Here is a 15349-nt window from a genome sequence, read left to right as displayed (position 1 = left end):
GAAACTAACACAATTTTCAGGTTCAAAAAGTCAATGGAACTTGGGATTCCCAGCCAGTCTCCCATGCTGGTACTTGCCAAGCCTTAAGCTGCATTGCTGCTGCGATCTGACGAGAGCAGGCGCATTCAGCTTAGAATGGCCGTTGACAGCAGCTGTTCAATTTGAACCTTCTTTTACTATCTCATAGAGAAACTAACACAATTTTCAGGTTAAAAAAAGGTCAACGGAACTTATGATTCCCAGCCAGTCTCCCATGCTGGTACTTGCCAAGCCTTAAGCTGCATTGCTGCTGCGATCTGACGAGAGCAGGCACATTCAGCTTAGAATGGCCGTTGACAGCAGCTGTTCAATTTGAACCTTCTTTTACTATCTCATAGAGAAACTAACACAATTTTCAGGTTCAAAAAGGTCAACAGAACTTGGGATTCCCAGCCAGTCTCCCATGCTGGTACTTGCCAAGCCTTAAGCTGCATTGCTGCTGCGATCTGATGAGAGCAGGCACATTCAGCTTAGAATGGCCGTTGACAGCAGCTGTTCAATTTGAACCTTCTTTTACTATCTCATAGAGAAACTAACACAATTTTCAGGTTCAAAAAGGTCAACAGAACTTGGGATTCCCAGCCAGTCTCCCATGCTGGTTTTTGCCAAGCCTTAAGCTGCATTGCTGCTGCGATCTGACGAGAGCAGGCACATTCAGCTTAGAATGGCCGTTGACAGCAGCTGTTCAATTTGAACCTTCTTTTACCATCTTTGACAGAGAAACTAACAATTTTCAGGTTCAAAAAGGTCAACGGAACTTGGGATTCCCAGCCAGTCTCCCATGCTGGTACTTGCCAAGCCTTAAGCTGCATTGCTGCTGCGATCTGACGAGAGCAGGCACATTCAGCTTAGAATGGCCGTTGACAGCAGCTGCCTCATTTCTACTTTGTTTTACTATCCCATAGGGAAACTAACACAATTTTCAGGTTCAAAAAGGTCAACAGAACTTGGGATTCCCAGCCAGACTCCCATGCTGGTACTTGCCAAGCCTTAAGCTGCAACGCTGCTGCGATCTGACAAGAGCATGCACATTCAGCTTAGAATGGCAGTTGACAGCAGCTGTTCAATTTGAACCTTCTTTTACTATCTCATAGAGAAACTAACACAATTTTCAGGTTCAAAAAGTCAATGGAACTTGGGATTCCCAGCCAGTCTCCCATGCTGGTACTTGCCAAGCCTTAAGCTGCATTGCTGCTGCGATCTGACGAGAGCAGGCGCATTCAGCTTAGAATGGCCGTTGACAGCAGCTGTTCAATTTGAACCTTCTTTTACTATCTCATAGAGAAACTAACACAATTTTCAGGTTAAAAAAAGGTCAACGGAACTTATGATTCCCAGCCAGTCTCCCATGCTGGTGCTTGCCAAGCCTTAAGCTGCATTGCTGCTGCGATCTGACGAGAGCAGGCACATTCAGCTTAGAATGGCCGTTGACAGCAGCTGTTCAATTTGAACCTTCTTTTACTATCTCATAGAGAAACTAACACAATTTTCAGGTTCAAAAAGGTCAACGGAACTTGGGATTCCCAGCCAGTCTCCCATGCTGGTACTTGCCAAGCCTTAAGCTGCATTGCTGCTGCGATCTGACGAGAGCAAGCACATTCAGCTTAGAATGGCCGTTGACAGCAGCTGTTCAATTTGAACCTTCTTTTACTATCTCATAGAGAAACTAACACAATTTTCAGGTTCAAAAAGGTCAACGGAACTTGGGATTCCCAGCCAGTCTCCCATGCTGGTACTTGCCAAGCCTTAAGCTGCATTGCTGCTGCGATCTGACGAGAGCAGGCACATTAAGCTTAGTAGAATGGCCGTTGACAGCAGCTGTTCAATTTGAACCTTCTTTTACTATCTCATAGAGAAACTAACACAATTTTCAGGTTCAAAAATGTCAACAGAACTTGGGATTCCCAGCCAGTCTCCCATGCTGGTACTTGCAAAGCCTTAAGCTGCATTGCTGCTGCGATCTGACCAGAGCAGGCACATTCAGCTTAGAATGGCTGTTGACAGCAGCTGTTCAATTTGAACCTTCTTTTACTATCTCATAGAGAAACTAACACAATTTTCAGGTTCAAAAAGGTCAACGGAACTTGGGATTCCCAGCTAGTCTCCCATGCTGGTACTTGCCAAGCCTTAAGCTGCATTGCTGCTGCGATCTGACGAGAGCAGGCACATTCAGCTAAGAATGGCCGTTGACAGCAACTGTTCAATTTGAACCTTATTTTACTACCTCATAGAGAAACTAACACAATTTTCAGGTTCAAAAAGGTCAACAGAACTTAGGATTCCCAGCCAGTCTCCCATGCTGGTACTTGCCAAGCCTTAAGCTGCATTGCTGCTGCGATCTGACGAGAGCAGGCACATTCAGCTTAGAATGGCCGTTGACAGCAGCTGTTCAATTTGAACCTTCTTTTACTATCTCATAGAGAAACTAACACAATTTTCAGGTTCAAAAAGGTCAACGGAACTTGGGATTCCCAGCCAGTCTCCCATGCTGGTACTTGCCAAGCCTTAAGCTGCATTGCTGCTGCGATCTGACGAGAGCAGGCACATTAAGCTGAGTAGAATGGCCGTTGACAGCAGTTGTTCAATTTGAACCTTCTTTTACTATCTCATAGAGAAACTAACACAATTTTCAGGTTCAAAAATGTCAACAGAACTTGGGATTCCCAGCCAGTCTCCCATGCTGGTACTTGCAAAGCCTTAAGCTGCATTGCTGCTGCGATCTGACCAGAGCATGCACATTCAGCTTAGAATGGCTGTTGACAGCAGCTGTTCAATTTGAACCTTCTTTTACTATTAATAGAGAAACTAACACAATTTTCAGGTTCAAAAAGGTCAACGGAACTTGGGATTCCCAGCTAGTCTCCCATGCTGGTACTTGCCAAGCCTTAAGCTGCATTGCTGCTGCGATCTGACGAGAGCAGGCACATTCAGCTTAGAATGGCCGTTGACAGCAACTGTTCAATTTGAACCTTATTTTACTACATCATAGAGAAACTAACACAATTTTCAGGTTCAAAAAGGTCAACAGATCTTAGGATTCCCAGCCAGTCTCCCATGCTGGTACTTGCCAAGCCTTAAGCTGCATTGCTGCTGCGATCTGACGAGAGCAGGCACATTCAGCTTAGAATGGCCATTGACAGCAGCTGTTCAATTTGAACCTTCTTTTACTATCTCATAGAGAAACTAACACAATTTTCAGGTTCAAAAATGTCAACAGAACTTGGGATTCCCAGCCAGTTTCCCATGCTGGTACTTGCTAAGCCTTAAGCTGCATCGCTGCTGCGATTTGACAAGAGCACGCACATTCGGCTTAGAATGGCCGTTGACAGCAGCTGTTCAATTTGAACCTTCTTTTACAATCTCATAGAGAAACTAACACAATTTTCAGGTTCAAAAAGGTCAACGGAACTTGGGATTCGCAGCCAGTCTCCCATGCTGGTACTTGCCAAGCCTTAAGCTGCATTGCTGCTGCGATCTGACGAGAGCAGGCACATTCAGCTTAGAATGGCCGTTGACAGCAGCTGTTCAATTTGAACCTTCTTTTACCATCTTTGACAGAGAAACTAACAATTTTCAGGTTCAAAAAGGTCAACGGAACTTGGGATTCCCAGCCAGTCTCCCATGCTGGTACTTGCCAAGCCTTAAGCTGCATTGCTGCTGCGATCTGACGAGAGCAGGCACATTCAGCTTAGAATGGCCGTTGACAGCAGCTGTTCAATTTGAACCTTCTTTTACTATCTCATAGAGAAACTAACACAATTTTCAGGTTCAAAAAGGTCAACGGAACTTGGGATTCCCAGCCAGTCTCCCATGCTGGTACTTTCCAAGCCTTAAGCTGCATTGCTGCTGCGATCTGACGAGAGCAGGCACATTCAGCTTAGAATGGCCGTTGACAGCAGCTGTTCAATTTGAACCTTCTTTTACTATCTCATAGAGAAACTAACACAATTTTCAGGTTCAAAAAGGTCAACGGAATTTGGGATTGCCAGCCATTCTCCCATGCTGGTACTTGCCAAGCCTTAAGCTGCATTGCTGCTGCGATCTGACGAGAGCAGGCACATTGAGCTTAGAATGGCCGTTGACAGCAGCTGTTCAATTTGAACCTTCTTTTACTATCTCATAGAGAAACTAACACAATTTTCAGGTTCAAAAAGGTCAACGGAACTTGGGATTCCCTGCCAGTCTCCCATGCTTGTACTTGCCAAGCCTTATGCTGCTGCGATTTGACGAGAGCAGGCACATTCAGCTTAGAATGGCCGTTGACAGCAGCTGTTCAATTTGAACCTTCTTTTACTATCTCATAGAGAAACTAACACAATTTTCAGGTTCAAAAAGGTCAACGGAACTTGGGATTCCCAGCCAGTCTCCCATGCTGGTACTTTCCAAGACTTAAGCTGCATTGCTGCTGCGATCTGACGAGAGCAGGCACATTCAGCTTAGAATGGCCGTTGACAGCAGCTGTTCAATTTGAACCTTCTTTTACTATCTCATAGAGAAACTAACACAATTTTCAGGTTCAAAAAGGTCAACAGAACGTGGGATTCCCAGCCAGTGTCCCATGCTGGTACTTGCCAAGCCTTAAGCTGCATTGCTGCTGCGATCTGACGAGAGCAGGCACATTCAGCTTAGAATGGCCGTTGACAGCAGCTGTTCAATTTGAACCTTCTTTTACTATCTCATAGAGAAACTAACACAATTTTCAGGTTCAAAAAGGTCAACAGAACTTGGGATTCCCAGCCAGTCTCCCATGCTGGTACTTGCCAAGCCTTAAGCTGCATTGCTGCTGCGATCTGACGAGAGCAGGCACATTCAGCTTAGAATGGCCGTTGACAGCAGCTGCCTAATTTCTACTTTCTTTTACTATCTCATAGAGAAACTAACACAATTTTCATGTTCAAAAAGGTCAACAGAACTTGGGATTCCCAGCCAGTCTCCCATGCTGGTACTTGCCAAGCCTTAAGCTGCAACGCTGCTGCGATCTGACAAGAGCATGCACATTCAGCTTAGAATGGCCGTTGACAGCAGCTGTTCAATTTGAACCTTCTTTTACTATCTCATAAAGAAACTAACACATTTTCAGGTTCAAAAAGGTCAATGGAACTTGGGATTCCCAGCCAGTCTCCCATGCTGGTACTTGCCAAGCCTTAAGCTGCAACGCTGCTGCGATCTGACAAGAGCATGCACATTCAGCTTAGAATGGCCGTTGACAGCAGCTGTTCAATTTGAACCTTCTTTTACTATCTCATAGAGAAACTAACTCAATTTTCAGGTTCAAAAAGGTCAATGGAACTTGGGATTCCCAGCCAGTCTCCCATGCTGGTACTTGCCAAGCCTTAGCTTAGAATGGGCGTTGACAGCAGCTGTTCAATTTGAACCTTCTTTTACTATCTCATAGAGAAACTAACACAATTTTCAGGTTAAAAAAAGGTCAACGGAACTTGGGATTCCCAGCCAGTCTCCCATGCTGGTACTTGCCAAGCCTTAAGCTGCATTGCTGCTGCGATCTGACGAGAGCAGGCACATTCAGCTTAGAATGGCCGTTGACAGCAGCTGCCTAATTTCTACTTTCTTTCACTATCTCATAGAGAAACTAACACAATTTTCAGGTTCAAAAAGGTCAAAAGAACTTAGGATTCCCAGCCAGTCTCCCATGCTGGTACTTGCCAAGCCTTAAGCTGCAACGCTGCTGCGATCTGACAAGAGCATGCACATTAAGCTTAGAATGGCCGTTGACAGCAGCTGTTCAATTTGAACCTTCTTTTACTATCTCATAGAGAAACTTACACAATTTTCAGGTTCAAAAAGGTCAACAGAACTTGGGATTCCCATCCAGTCTCCCATGCTGGTACTTGCCAAGCCTTAAGCTGCATCGCTGCTGCGATCTGACACGAGCACGCACATTCAGCTTAGAATGGCCGTTGACAGCAGCTGTTCAATTTGAACCCTCTTTTACTATCTCATAGAGAAACTAACACCATTTTCAGGTTCAAAAAGGTCAACGGAACTTGGGATTCCCAGCCAGTCTCCCATGCAGGTACTTGCCAAGCCTTAAGCTGCATTGCTCCTGCAATCTGACAAGAGCAGGCACATTCAGCTTAGAATGGGCGTTGACAGCAGCTGTTCAATTTGAACCTTCTTTTACTATCTCATAGAGAAACTAACACAATTTTCAGGTTCAAAAAGGTCAACGGAACTTGAGATTCCCAGCCAGTCTCCCATGCTGGTACTTGCCAAGCCTTAAGCTGCATTGCTGCTGCGATCTGACGAGAGCAGGCACATTCAGCTTAGAATGGCCGTTGACAGCAGTTGTTCAATTTGAACCTTCTTTTACTATCTCATAGAGAAACTAACACAATTTTCAGGTTCAAAAAGGTCAACAGAACTTGGGATTCCCAGCCAGTCTCCCATGCTGGTACTTGCCAAGCCTTAAGCTGCATTGCTGCTGCGATCTGACGAGAGCAGGCACACTCAGCTTAGAATGGCCGTTGACAGCAGCTGTTCAATTTGAACCTTCTTTTACTATCTCATAGAGAAACTAACACAATTTTCAGGTTCAAAAAGGTCAACAGAACTTGGGATTCCCAGCCAGTCTCCCATGCTGGTACTTGCCAATTCTTAAGCTGCATTGCTGCTGCGATCTGACGAGAGCAGGCACATTCAGCTTAGAATGGCCGTTGACAGCAGCTGTTCAGTTTGAACCTTCTTTTACTATCTCATAGAGAAACTAACACAATTTTCAGGTTCAAAAAGGTCAACGGAACTTGGGATTCCCAGCCAGTCTCCCATGCTGGTACTTGCCAAACCTTAAGCTGCATTGCTGCTGCGATCTGACGAGAGCAGGCACATTCAGCTTAGAATGGCCGTTGACAGCAGCTGTTCAATTTGAACCTTCTTTTACCATATTTGACAGAGAAACTAACAATTTTCAGGTTCAAAAAGGTCAACAGAACTTGGGATTCCCAGGCAGTCTCCCATGCTGGTACTTGCCAAGCCTTAAGCTGCAACGCTGCTGCGATCTGACAAGAGCATGCACATTCAGCTTAGAATGGCCGTTGACAGCAGCTGTTCAATTTGAACCTTCTTTTACTATCTCATAGAGAAACTAACACAATTTTCAGGTTCAAAAAGGTCAACGGAACTTGGGATTCCCAGCCAGTCTCCCATGCTGGTACTTGCCAAGCCTTAAGCTGCATTGCTGCTGCGATCTGACGAGAGCAGGCACATTCAGCTTAGAATGGCCGTTGACAGCAGCTGTTCAATTTGAACCTTCTTTTACTATCTCATAGAGAAACTAATACAATTTTCAGGTTCAAAAAGGTCAACAGAACTTGGGATTCCCAGCCAGTCTCCCATGCTGGTACTTGCCAAGCCTTAAGCTGCATTGCTGCTGCGATCTGACGAGAGCAGGCACATTCAGCTTAGAATGGCCGTTGACAGCAGCTGTTCAATTTGAACCTTCTTTTACTATCTCATAGAGAAACTAACACAATTTTCAGGTTCAAAAAGGTCAATGGAACTTGGGATTCCCTGCCAGTCTCCCATGCTGGTACTTGCCAAGCCTTAAGCTGCATTGCTGCTGCGATCTGACGAGAGCAGGCACATTCAGCTTAGAATGGCCATTGACAGCAGCTGTTCAATTTGAACCTTCTTTTACTATCTCATAGAGAAACTAACACAATTTTCAGGTTCAAAAAGGTCAACAGAACTTGGGATTCCCAGCCAGTCTCCCATGCTGGTACTTGCCAAGCCTTAAGCTGCATCGCTGCTGCGATCTGACAAGAGCACACACATTCAGCTTAGAAGGGCCGTTGACAGCAGCTGTTCAATTTGAACCTTCTTTTACTATCTCATAGAGAAACTAACACAATTTTCAGGTTCAAAAAGGTCAACAGAACTTGGGATTCCCAGCCAGTCTCCCATGCTGGTACTTGCCAAGCCTTAAGCTGCATTGCTGCTGCGATCTGACGAGAGCAGGCACATTCAGCTTAGAATGGCCGTTGACAGCAGCTGTTCAATTTGAACCTTCTTTTACTATCTCATAGAGAAACTAACACAATTTTCAGGTTCAAAAAGGTCAACAGAATGTGGGATTCCCAGCCAGTCTCCCATGCTGGTACTTGCCAAACCTTAAGCTGCATTGCTGCTGCAATCTGACGAGAGCAGGCACATTCAGCTTAATATGGCCGTTGACAGCAGCTGTTCAATTTGAACCTTCTTTTACCATCTTTGACAGAGAAACTAACAATTTTCAGGTTCAAAAAGGTCAACGGAACGTGGGATTCCCAGCCAGTCTCCCATGCTGGTACTTGCCAAGCCTTAAGCTGCATTGCTGCTGCGATCTGACGAGAGCAGGCACATTCAGCTTAGAATGGCCGTTGACAGCAGCTGTTCAATTTGAACCTTCTTTTACTATCTCATAGAGAAACTAATACAATTTTCAGGTTCAAAAAGGTCAACAGAACTTGGGATTCCCAGCCAGTCTCCCATGCTGGTACTTGCCAAGCCTTAAGCTGCATTGCTGCTGCGATCTGACGAGAGCAGGCACATTCAGCTTAGAATGGCCGTTGACAGCAGCTGTTCAATTTGAACCTTCTTTTACTATCTCATAGAGAAACTAACACAATTTTCAGGTTCAAAAAGGTCAATGGAACTTGGGATTCCCTGCCAGTCTCCCATGCTGGTACTTGCCAAGCCTTAAGCTGCATTGCTGCTGCGATCTGACGAGAGCAGGCACATTCAGCTTAGAATGGCCATTGACAGCAGCTGTTCAATTTGAACCTTCTTTTACTATCTCATAGAGAAACTAACACAATTTTCAGGTTCAAAAAGGTCAACAGAACTTGGGATTCCCAGCCAGTCTCCCATGCTGGTACTTGCCAAGCCTTAAGCTGCATCGCTGCTGCGATCTGACAAGAGCACACACATTCAGCTTAGAAGGGCCGTTGACAGCAGCTGTTCAATTTGAACCTTCTTTTACTATCTCATAGAGAAACTAACACAATTTTCAGGTTCAAAAAGGTCAACAGAACTTGGGATTCCCAGCCAGTCTCCCATGCTGGTACTTGCCAAGCCTTAAGCTGCATTGCTGCTGCGATCTGACGAGAGCAGGCACATTCAGCTTAGAATGGCCGTTGACAGCAGCTGTTCAATTTGAACCTTCTTTTACTATCTCATAGAGAAACTAACACAATTTTCAGGTTCAAAAAGGTCAACAGAATGTGGGATTCCCAGCCAGTCTCCCATGCTGGTACTTGCCAAACCTTAAGCTGCATTGCTGCTGCAATCTGACGAGAGCAGGCACATTCAGCTTAATATGGCCGTTGACAGCAGCTGTTCAATTTGAACCTTCTTTTACCATCTTTGACAGAGAAACTAACAATTTTCAGGTTCAAAAAGGTCAACGGAACGTGGGATTCCCAGCCAGTCTCCCATGCTGGTACTTGCCAAGCCTTAAGATGCATTGCTGCTGCGATCTGACGAGAGCAGGCACATTAAGCTTAGAATGGCCGTTGACAGCAGCTGCCTAATTTCTACTTTCTTTTACTATCTCATAGAGAAACTAACACAATTTTCAGGTTCAAAAAGGTCAACAGAACTTGGGATTCCCAGCCAGTCTCCCATGCTGGTACTTGCCAAGCCTTAAGCTGCAACGCTGCTGCGATCTGACAAGAGCATGCACATTCAGCTTAGAATGGCCGTTGACAGCAGCTGTTCAATTTGAACCTTCTTTTACTATCTCATAGAGAAACTAACACATTTTCAGGTTCAAAAAGGTCAACGGAACTTGGGATTCCCAGCCAGTCTCCCATGCTGGTACTTGCCAAGCCTTAAGCTGCAACGCTGCTGCGATCTGACAAGAGCATGCACATTCAGCTTAGAATGGCCGTTGACAGCAGCTGTTCAATTTGAACCTTCTTTTACTATCTCATAGAGAAACTAACTCAATTTTCAGGTTCAAAAAGGTCAATGGAACTTGGGATTCCCAGCCAGTCTCCCATGTTGGTACTTGCCAAGCCTTAGCTTAGAATGGGCGTTGACAGCAGCTGTTCAATTTGAACCTTCTTTTACTATCTCATAGAGAAACTAACACAATTTTCAGGTTCAAAAAGGTCAACAGAACTTGGGATTCCCAGCCAGTCTCCCATGCTGGTACTTGCCAAGCCTTAAGCTGCATCGCTGCTGCGATCTGACAAGAGCACACACATTCAGCTTAGAAGGGCCGTTGACAGCAGCTGTTCAATTTGAACCTTCTTTTACTATCTCATAGAGAAACTAACACAATTTTCAGGTTCAAAAAGGTCAACAGAACTTGGGATTCCCAGCCAGTCTCCCATGCTGGTACTTGCCAAGCCTTAAGCTGCATTGCTGCTGCGATCTGACGAGAGCAGGCACATTCAGCTTAGAATGGCCGTTGACAGCAGCTGTTCAATTTGAACCTTCTTTTACTATCTCATAGAGAAACTAACACAATTTTCAGGTTCAAAAAGGTCAACAGAATGTGGGATTCCCAGCCAGTCTCCCATGCTGGTACTTGCCAAACCTTAAGCTGCATTGCTGCTGCGATCTGACGAGAGCAGGCACATTCAGCTTAATATGGCCGTTGACAGCAGCTGTTCAATTTGAACCTTCTTTTACCATCTTTGACAGAGAAACTAACAATTTTCAGGTTCAAAAAGGTCAACGGAACGTGGGATTCCCAGCCAGTCTCCCATGCTGGTACTTGCCAAGCCTTAAGCTGCATTGCTGCTGCGATCTGACGAGAGCAGGCACATTAAGCTTAGAATGGCCGTTGACAGCAGCTGCCTAATTTCTACTTTCTTTTACTATCTCATAGAGAAACTAACACAATTTTCAGGTTCAAAAAGGTCAACAGAACTTGGGATTCCCAGCCAGTCTCCCATGCTGGTACTTGCCAAGCCTTAAGCTGCAACGCTGCTGCGATCTGACAAGAGCATGCACATTCAGCTTAGAATGGCCGTTGACAGCAGCTGTTCAATTTGAACCTTCTTTTACTATCTCATAGAGAAACTAACACATTTTCAGGTTCAAAAAGGTCAACGGAACTTGGGATTCCCAGCCAGTCTCCCATGCTGGTACTTGCCAAGCCTTAAGCTGCAACGCTGCTGCGATCTGACAAGAGCATGCACATTCAGCTTAGAATGGCCGTTGACAGCAGCTGTTCAATTTGAACCTTCTTTTACTATCTCATAGAGAAACTAACTCAATTTTCAGGTTCAAAAAGGTCAATGGAACTTGGGATTCCCAGCCAGTCTCCCATGTTGGTACTTGCCAAGCCTTAGCTTAGAATGGGCGTTGACAGCAGCTGTTCAATTTGAACCTTCTTTTACTATCTCATAGAGAAACTAACACAATTTTCAGGTTCAAAAAGGTCAACAGAACTTGGGATTCCCAGCCAGTCTCCCATGCTGGTACTTGCCAAACCTTAAGCTGCATTGCTGCTGCGATCTGACGAGAGCAGGCACATTCAGCTTAGAATGGCCGTTGACAGCAGCTGTTTAATTTGAACCTTCTTTTACCATCTTTGACAGAGAAACTAACAATTTTCAGGTTCAAAAAGGTCAACAGAACGTGGGATTCCCAGCCAGTCTCCCATGCTGGTACTTGCCAATCCTTAAGCTGCATTGCTGCTGCGATCTGACGAGAGCAGGCACATTCAGCTTAGAATGGCCGTTGACAGCAGTTGCCTAATTTCTACTTTCTTTTACTATCTCATAGAGAAACTAACACAATTTTCAGGTTCAAAAAGGTCAACAGAACTTGGGATTCCCAGCCAGTCTCCCATGCTGGTACTTGCCAAGCCTTAAGCTGCAACGCTGCTGCGATCTGACAAGAGCATGCACATTCAGCTTAGAATGGCCGTTGACAGCAGCTGTTCAATTTGAACCTTCTTTTACTATCTCATAGAGAAACTAACACATTTTCAGGTTCAAAAAGGTCAACGGAACTTGGGATTCCCAGCCAGTCTCCCATGCTGGTACTTGCCAAGCCTTAAGCTGCAACGCTGCTGCGATCTGACAAGAGCATGCACATTCAGCTTAGAATGGCCGTTGACAGCAGCTGTTCAATTTGAACCTTCTTTTACTATCTCATAGAGAAACTAACTCAATTTTCAGGTTCAAAAAGGTCAATGGAACTTGGGATTCCCAGCCAGTCTCCCATGCTGGTACTTGCCAAGCCTTAGCTTAGAATGGGCGTTGACAGCAGCTGTTCAATTTGAACCTTCTTTTACTATCTCATAGAGAAACTAACACAATTTTCAGGTTCAAAAAGGTCAACAGAACTTGGGATTCCCAGCCAGTGTCCCATGCTGGTACTTTCCAAGCCTTAAGCTGCATTGCTGCTGCGATCTGACGAGAGCAGGCACATTCAGCTTAGAATGGCCGTTGACAGCAGCTGTTCAATTTGAACCTTCTTTTACTATCTCATAGAGAAACTAACACAATTTTCAGGCTCAAAAAGGTCAACGGAACTTAGGATTCCCAGCCAGTCTCCCATGCTGGTACATGCCAAGCCTTAAGCTGCATTGCTGCTGCGATCTGACGAGAGCAGGCACATTCAGCTTAGAATGGCCGTTGACTGCAGCTGTTCAGTTTGAACCTTCTTTTACTATCTCATAGAGAAACTAACACAATTTTCAGGTTCAAAAAGGTCAACAGAACTTGGGATTCCCAGCCAGTCTCCCATGCTGGTACTTGCCAAGCCTTAAGCTGCATTGCTGCTGCGATCTGACGAGAGCAGGCACATTCAGCTTAGAATGGCCGTTGACAGCAGCTGTTCAATTTGAACCTTCTTTTACTATCTCATAGAGAAACTAACACAATTTTCAGGTTCAAAAAGGTCAACAGAACTTGGGATTCCCAGCCAGTCTCCCATGCTGGTTTTTGCCAAGCCTTAAGCTGCATTGCTGCTGCGATCTGACGAGAGCAGGCACATTCAGCTTAGAATGGCCGTTGACAGCAGCTGTTCAATTTGAACCTTCTTTTACCATCTTTGACAGAGAAACTAACAATTTTCAGGTTCAAAAAGGTCAACGGAACTTGGGATTCCCAGCCAGTCTCCCATGCTGGTACTTGCCAAGCCTTAAGCTGCATTGCTGCTGCGATCTGACGAGAGCAGGCACATTCAGCTTAGAATGGCCGTTGACAGCAGCTGCCTAATTTCTACTTTGTTTTACTATCTCATAGAGAAACTAACACAATTTTCAGGTTCAAAAAGGTCAAGAGAACTTGGGATTCCCAGCCAGACTCCCATGCTGGTACTTGCAAAGCCTTAAGCTGCAACGCTGCTGCGATCTGACAAGAGCATGCACATTCAGCTTAGAATGGCAGTTGACAGCAGCTGTTCAATTTGAACCTTCTTTTACTATCTCATAGAGAAACTAACACAATTTTCAGGTTCAAAAAGTCAATGGAACTTGGGATTCCCAGCCAGTCTCCCATGCTGGTACTTGCCAAGCCTTAAGCTGCATTGCTGCTGCGATCTGACGAGAGCAGGCGCATTCAGCTTAGAATGGCCGTTGACAGCAGCTGTTCAATTTGAACCTTCTTTTACTATCTCATAGAGAAACTAACACAATTTTCAGGTTAAAAAAAGGTCAACGGAACTTATGATTCCCAGCCAGTCTCCCATGCTGGTACTTGCCAAGCCTTAAGCTGCATTGCTGCTGCGATCTGACGAGAGCAGGCACATTCAGCTTAGAATGGCCGTTGACAGCAGCTGTTCAATTTGAACCTTCTTTTACTATCTCATAGAGAAACTAACACAATTTTCAGGTTCAAAAAGGTCAACGGAACTTGGGATTCCCAGCCAGTCTCCCATGCTGGTACTTGCCAAGCCTTAAGCTGCATTGCTGCTGCGATCTGACGAGAGCAGGCACATTCAGCTTAGAATGGCCGTTGACAGCAGCTGTTCAATTTGAACCTTCTTTTACTATCTCATAGAGAAACTAACACAATTTTCAGGTTCAAAAAGGTCAACGGAACTTGGGATTCCCAGCCAGTCTCCCATGCTGGTACTTGCCAAGCCTTAAGCTGCATTGCTGCTGCGATCTGACGAGAGCAGGCACATTAAGCTTAGTAGAATGGCCGTTGACAGCAGCTGTTCAATTTGAACCTTCTTTTACTATCTCATAGAGAAACTAACACAATTTTCAGGTTCAAAAATGTCAACAGAACTTGGGATTCCCAGCCTGTCTCCCATGCTGGTACTTGCAAAGCCTTAAGCTGCATTGCTGCTGCGATCTGACCAGAGCAGGCACATTAAGCTTAGAATGGCTGTTGACAGCAGCTGTTCAATTTGAACCTTCTTTTACTATCTCATAGAGAAACTAACACAATTTTCAGGTTCAAAAAGGTCAACGGAACTTGGGATTCCCAGCTAGTCTCCCATGCTGGTACTTGCCAAGCCTTAAGCTGCATTGCTGCTGCGATCTGACGAGAGCAGGCACATTCAGCTTAGAATGGCCGTTGACAGCAACTGTTCAATTTGAACCTTATTTTACTACCTCATAGAGAAACTAACACAATTTTCAGGTTCAAAAAGGTCAGCAGAACTTAGGATTCCCAGCCAGTCTCCCATGCTGGTACTTGCCAAGCCTTAAGCTGCATTGCTGCTGCGATCTGACGAGAGCAGGCACATTCAGCTTAGAATGGCCGTTGACAGCAGCTGTTCAATTTGAACCTTCTTTTACTATCTCATAGAGAAACTAACACAATTTTCAGGTTCAAAAAGGTCAACGGAACTTGGGATTCCCAGCCAGTCTCCCATGCTGGTACTTGCCAAGCCTTAAGCTGCATTGCTGCTGCGATCTGACGAGAGCAGGCACATTAAGCTTAGTAGAATGGCCGTTGACAGCAGTTGTTCAATTTGAACCTTCTTTTACTATCTCATAGAGAAACTAACACAATTTTCAGGTTCAAAAATGTCAACAGAACTTGGGATTCCCAGCCAGTCTCCCATGCTGGTACTTGCAAAGCCTTAAGCTGCATTGCTGCTGCGATCTGACCAGAGCATGCACATTCAGCTTAGAATGGCTGTTGACAGCAGCTGTTCAATTTGAACCTTCTTTTACTATCTCATAGAGAAACTAACACAATTTTCAGGTTCAAAAAGGTCAACGGAACTTGGGATTCCCAGCTAGTCTCCCATGCTGGTACTTGCCAAGCCTTAAGCTGCATTGCTGCTGCGATCTGACGAGAGCAGGCACATTCAGCTTAGAATGGCCGTTGACAGCAACTGTTCAATTTGAACCTTCTTTTACTATCTCATAGAGAAACTAACTCAATTTTCA

General features: G+C 45.0%; 43 pseudogenes; all 43 read right to left on the bottom strand.

The window, feature by feature from the left end:
- Nucleotides 1-218: 218 nt before the first annotated feature.
- LOC140093011 (5S ribosomal RNA) lies at nucleotides 219-337 on the bottom strand (annotated as a pseudogene).
- A 70-nt stretch (nucleotides 338-407) lies between these two features.
- Nucleotides 408-526, bottom strand: LOC140080041 (5S ribosomal RNA; annotated as a pseudogene).
- A 259-nt stretch (nucleotides 527-785) lies between these two features.
- LOC140098860 (5S ribosomal RNA) lies at nucleotides 786-904 on the bottom strand (annotated as a pseudogene).
- A 637-nt stretch (nucleotides 905-1541) lies between these two features.
- LOC140083571 (5S ribosomal RNA) lies at nucleotides 1542-1660 on the bottom strand (annotated as a pseudogene).
- Nucleotides 1661-2111: 451 nt separating this feature from the next.
- On the bottom strand, nucleotides 2112-2230 carry LOC140078653 (5S ribosomal RNA; annotated as a pseudogene).
- Nucleotides 2231-2300: 70 nt separating this feature from the next.
- Nucleotides 2301-2419, bottom strand: LOC140086778 (5S ribosomal RNA; annotated as a pseudogene).
- Nucleotides 2420-2869: 450 nt separating this feature from the next.
- LOC140085117 (5S ribosomal RNA) lies at nucleotides 2870-2988 on the bottom strand (annotated as a pseudogene).
- A 70-nt stretch (nucleotides 2989-3058) lies between these two features.
- On the bottom strand, nucleotides 3059-3177 carry LOC140097302 (5S ribosomal RNA; annotated as a pseudogene).
- Nucleotides 3178-3436: 259 nt separating this feature from the next.
- On the bottom strand, nucleotides 3437-3555 carry LOC140088261 (5S ribosomal RNA; annotated as a pseudogene).
- Nucleotides 3556-3625: 70 nt separating this feature from the next.
- On the bottom strand, nucleotides 3626-3744 carry LOC140098859 (5S ribosomal RNA; annotated as a pseudogene).
- Nucleotides 3745-3814: 70 nt separating this feature from the next.
- Nucleotides 3815-3933, bottom strand: LOC140084261 (5S ribosomal RNA; annotated as a pseudogene).
- A 440-nt stretch (nucleotides 3934-4373) lies between these two features.
- On the bottom strand, nucleotides 4374-4492 carry LOC140086590 (5S ribosomal RNA; annotated as a pseudogene).
- A 70-nt stretch (nucleotides 4493-4562) lies between these two features.
- LOC140096116 (5S ribosomal RNA) lies at nucleotides 4563-4681 on the bottom strand (annotated as a pseudogene).
- Nucleotides 4682-4751: 70 nt separating this feature from the next.
- On the bottom strand, nucleotides 4752-4870 carry LOC140079619 (5S ribosomal RNA; annotated as a pseudogene).
- Nucleotides 4871-5465: 595 nt separating this feature from the next.
- On the bottom strand, nucleotides 5466-5584 carry LOC140098858 (5S ribosomal RNA; annotated as a pseudogene).
- Nucleotides 5585-6221: 637 nt separating this feature from the next.
- LOC140083022 (5S ribosomal RNA) lies at nucleotides 6222-6340 on the bottom strand (annotated as a pseudogene).
- Nucleotides 6341-6410: 70 nt separating this feature from the next.
- On the bottom strand, nucleotides 6411-6529 carry LOC140085401 (5S ribosomal RNA; annotated as a pseudogene).
- Nucleotides 6530-6599: 70 nt separating this feature from the next.
- Nucleotides 6600-6718, bottom strand: LOC140098512 (5S ribosomal RNA; annotated as a pseudogene).
- Nucleotides 6719-6788: 70 nt separating this feature from the next.
- Nucleotides 6789-6907, bottom strand: LOC140086254 (5S ribosomal RNA; annotated as a pseudogene).
- Nucleotides 6908-7166: 259 nt separating this feature from the next.
- Nucleotides 7167-7285, bottom strand: LOC140098856 (5S ribosomal RNA; annotated as a pseudogene).
- Nucleotides 7286-7355: 70 nt separating this feature from the next.
- LOC140079618 (5S ribosomal RNA) lies at nucleotides 7356-7474 on the bottom strand (annotated as a pseudogene).
- A 70-nt stretch (nucleotides 7475-7544) lies between these two features.
- Nucleotides 7545-7663, bottom strand: LOC140088452 (5S ribosomal RNA; annotated as a pseudogene).
- A 259-nt stretch (nucleotides 7664-7922) lies between these two features.
- LOC140079617 (5S ribosomal RNA) lies at nucleotides 7923-8041 on the bottom strand (annotated as a pseudogene).
- A 259-nt stretch (nucleotides 8042-8300) lies between these two features.
- LOC140088608 (5S ribosomal RNA) lies at nucleotides 8301-8419 on the bottom strand (annotated as a pseudogene).
- A 70-nt stretch (nucleotides 8420-8489) lies between these two features.
- LOC140079616 (5S ribosomal RNA) lies at nucleotides 8490-8608 on the bottom strand (annotated as a pseudogene).
- Nucleotides 8609-8678: 70 nt separating this feature from the next.
- Nucleotides 8679-8797, bottom strand: LOC140088451 (5S ribosomal RNA; annotated as a pseudogene).
- Nucleotides 8798-9056: 259 nt separating this feature from the next.
- Nucleotides 9057-9175, bottom strand: LOC140079615 (5S ribosomal RNA; annotated as a pseudogene).
- Nucleotides 9176-10336: 1161 nt separating this feature from the next.
- On the bottom strand, nucleotides 10337-10455 carry LOC140079614 (5S ribosomal RNA; annotated as a pseudogene).
- A 70-nt stretch (nucleotides 10456-10525) lies between these two features.
- Nucleotides 10526-10644, bottom strand: LOC140095058 (5S ribosomal RNA; annotated as a pseudogene).
- Nucleotides 10645-10714: 70 nt separating this feature from the next.
- On the bottom strand, nucleotides 10715-10833 carry LOC140094081 (5S ribosomal RNA; annotated as a pseudogene).
- Nucleotides 10834-11427: 594 nt separating this feature from the next.
- LOC140088361 (5S ribosomal RNA) lies at nucleotides 11428-11546 on the bottom strand (annotated as a pseudogene).
- Nucleotides 11547-12329: 783 nt separating this feature from the next.
- Nucleotides 12330-12448, bottom strand: LOC140085446 (5S ribosomal RNA; annotated as a pseudogene).
- A 70-nt stretch (nucleotides 12449-12518) lies between these two features.
- On the bottom strand, nucleotides 12519-12637 carry LOC140091874 (5S ribosomal RNA; annotated as a pseudogene).
- A 70-nt stretch (nucleotides 12638-12707) lies between these two features.
- Nucleotides 12708-12826, bottom strand: LOC140079613 (5S ribosomal RNA; annotated as a pseudogene).
- A 259-nt stretch (nucleotides 12827-13085) lies between these two features.
- On the bottom strand, nucleotides 13086-13204 carry LOC140098855 (5S ribosomal RNA; annotated as a pseudogene).
- A 258-nt stretch (nucleotides 13205-13462) lies between these two features.
- LOC140084006 (5S ribosomal RNA) lies at nucleotides 13463-13581 on the bottom strand (annotated as a pseudogene).
- A 71-nt stretch (nucleotides 13582-13652) lies between these two features.
- LOC140093010 (5S ribosomal RNA) lies at nucleotides 13653-13771 on the bottom strand (annotated as a pseudogene).
- A 70-nt stretch (nucleotides 13772-13841) lies between these two features.
- LOC140098854 (5S ribosomal RNA) lies at nucleotides 13842-13960 on the bottom strand (annotated as a pseudogene).
- A 70-nt stretch (nucleotides 13961-14030) lies between these two features.
- On the bottom strand, nucleotides 14031-14152 carry LOC140098044 (5S ribosomal RNA; annotated as a pseudogene).
- A 259-nt stretch (nucleotides 14153-14411) lies between these two features.
- On the bottom strand, nucleotides 14412-14530 carry LOC140085105 (5S ribosomal RNA; annotated as a pseudogene).
- Nucleotides 14531-14600: 70 nt separating this feature from the next.
- LOC140096200 (5S ribosomal RNA) lies at nucleotides 14601-14719 on the bottom strand (annotated as a pseudogene).
- Nucleotides 14720-14789: 70 nt separating this feature from the next.
- LOC140098042 (5S ribosomal RNA) lies at nucleotides 14790-14911 on the bottom strand (annotated as a pseudogene).
- Nucleotides 14912-15170: 259 nt separating this feature from the next.
- LOC140085094 (5S ribosomal RNA) lies at nucleotides 15171-15289 on the bottom strand (annotated as a pseudogene).
- Nucleotides 15290-15349: the final 60 nt, after the last annotated feature.

The sequence above is a fragment of the Engystomops pustulosus genome, chromosome 9 (assembly GCF_040894005.1).
Source record: "Engystomops pustulosus chromosome 9, aEngPut4.maternal, whole genome shotgun sequence".
Lineage (NCBI taxonomy): Eukaryota > Metazoa > Chordata > Amphibia > Anura > Leptodactylidae > Engystomops > Engystomops pustulosus.
Note: the sequence above shows the minus strand (reverse complement) of the source record. Positions and strands in the feature narration are given on the sequence as shown.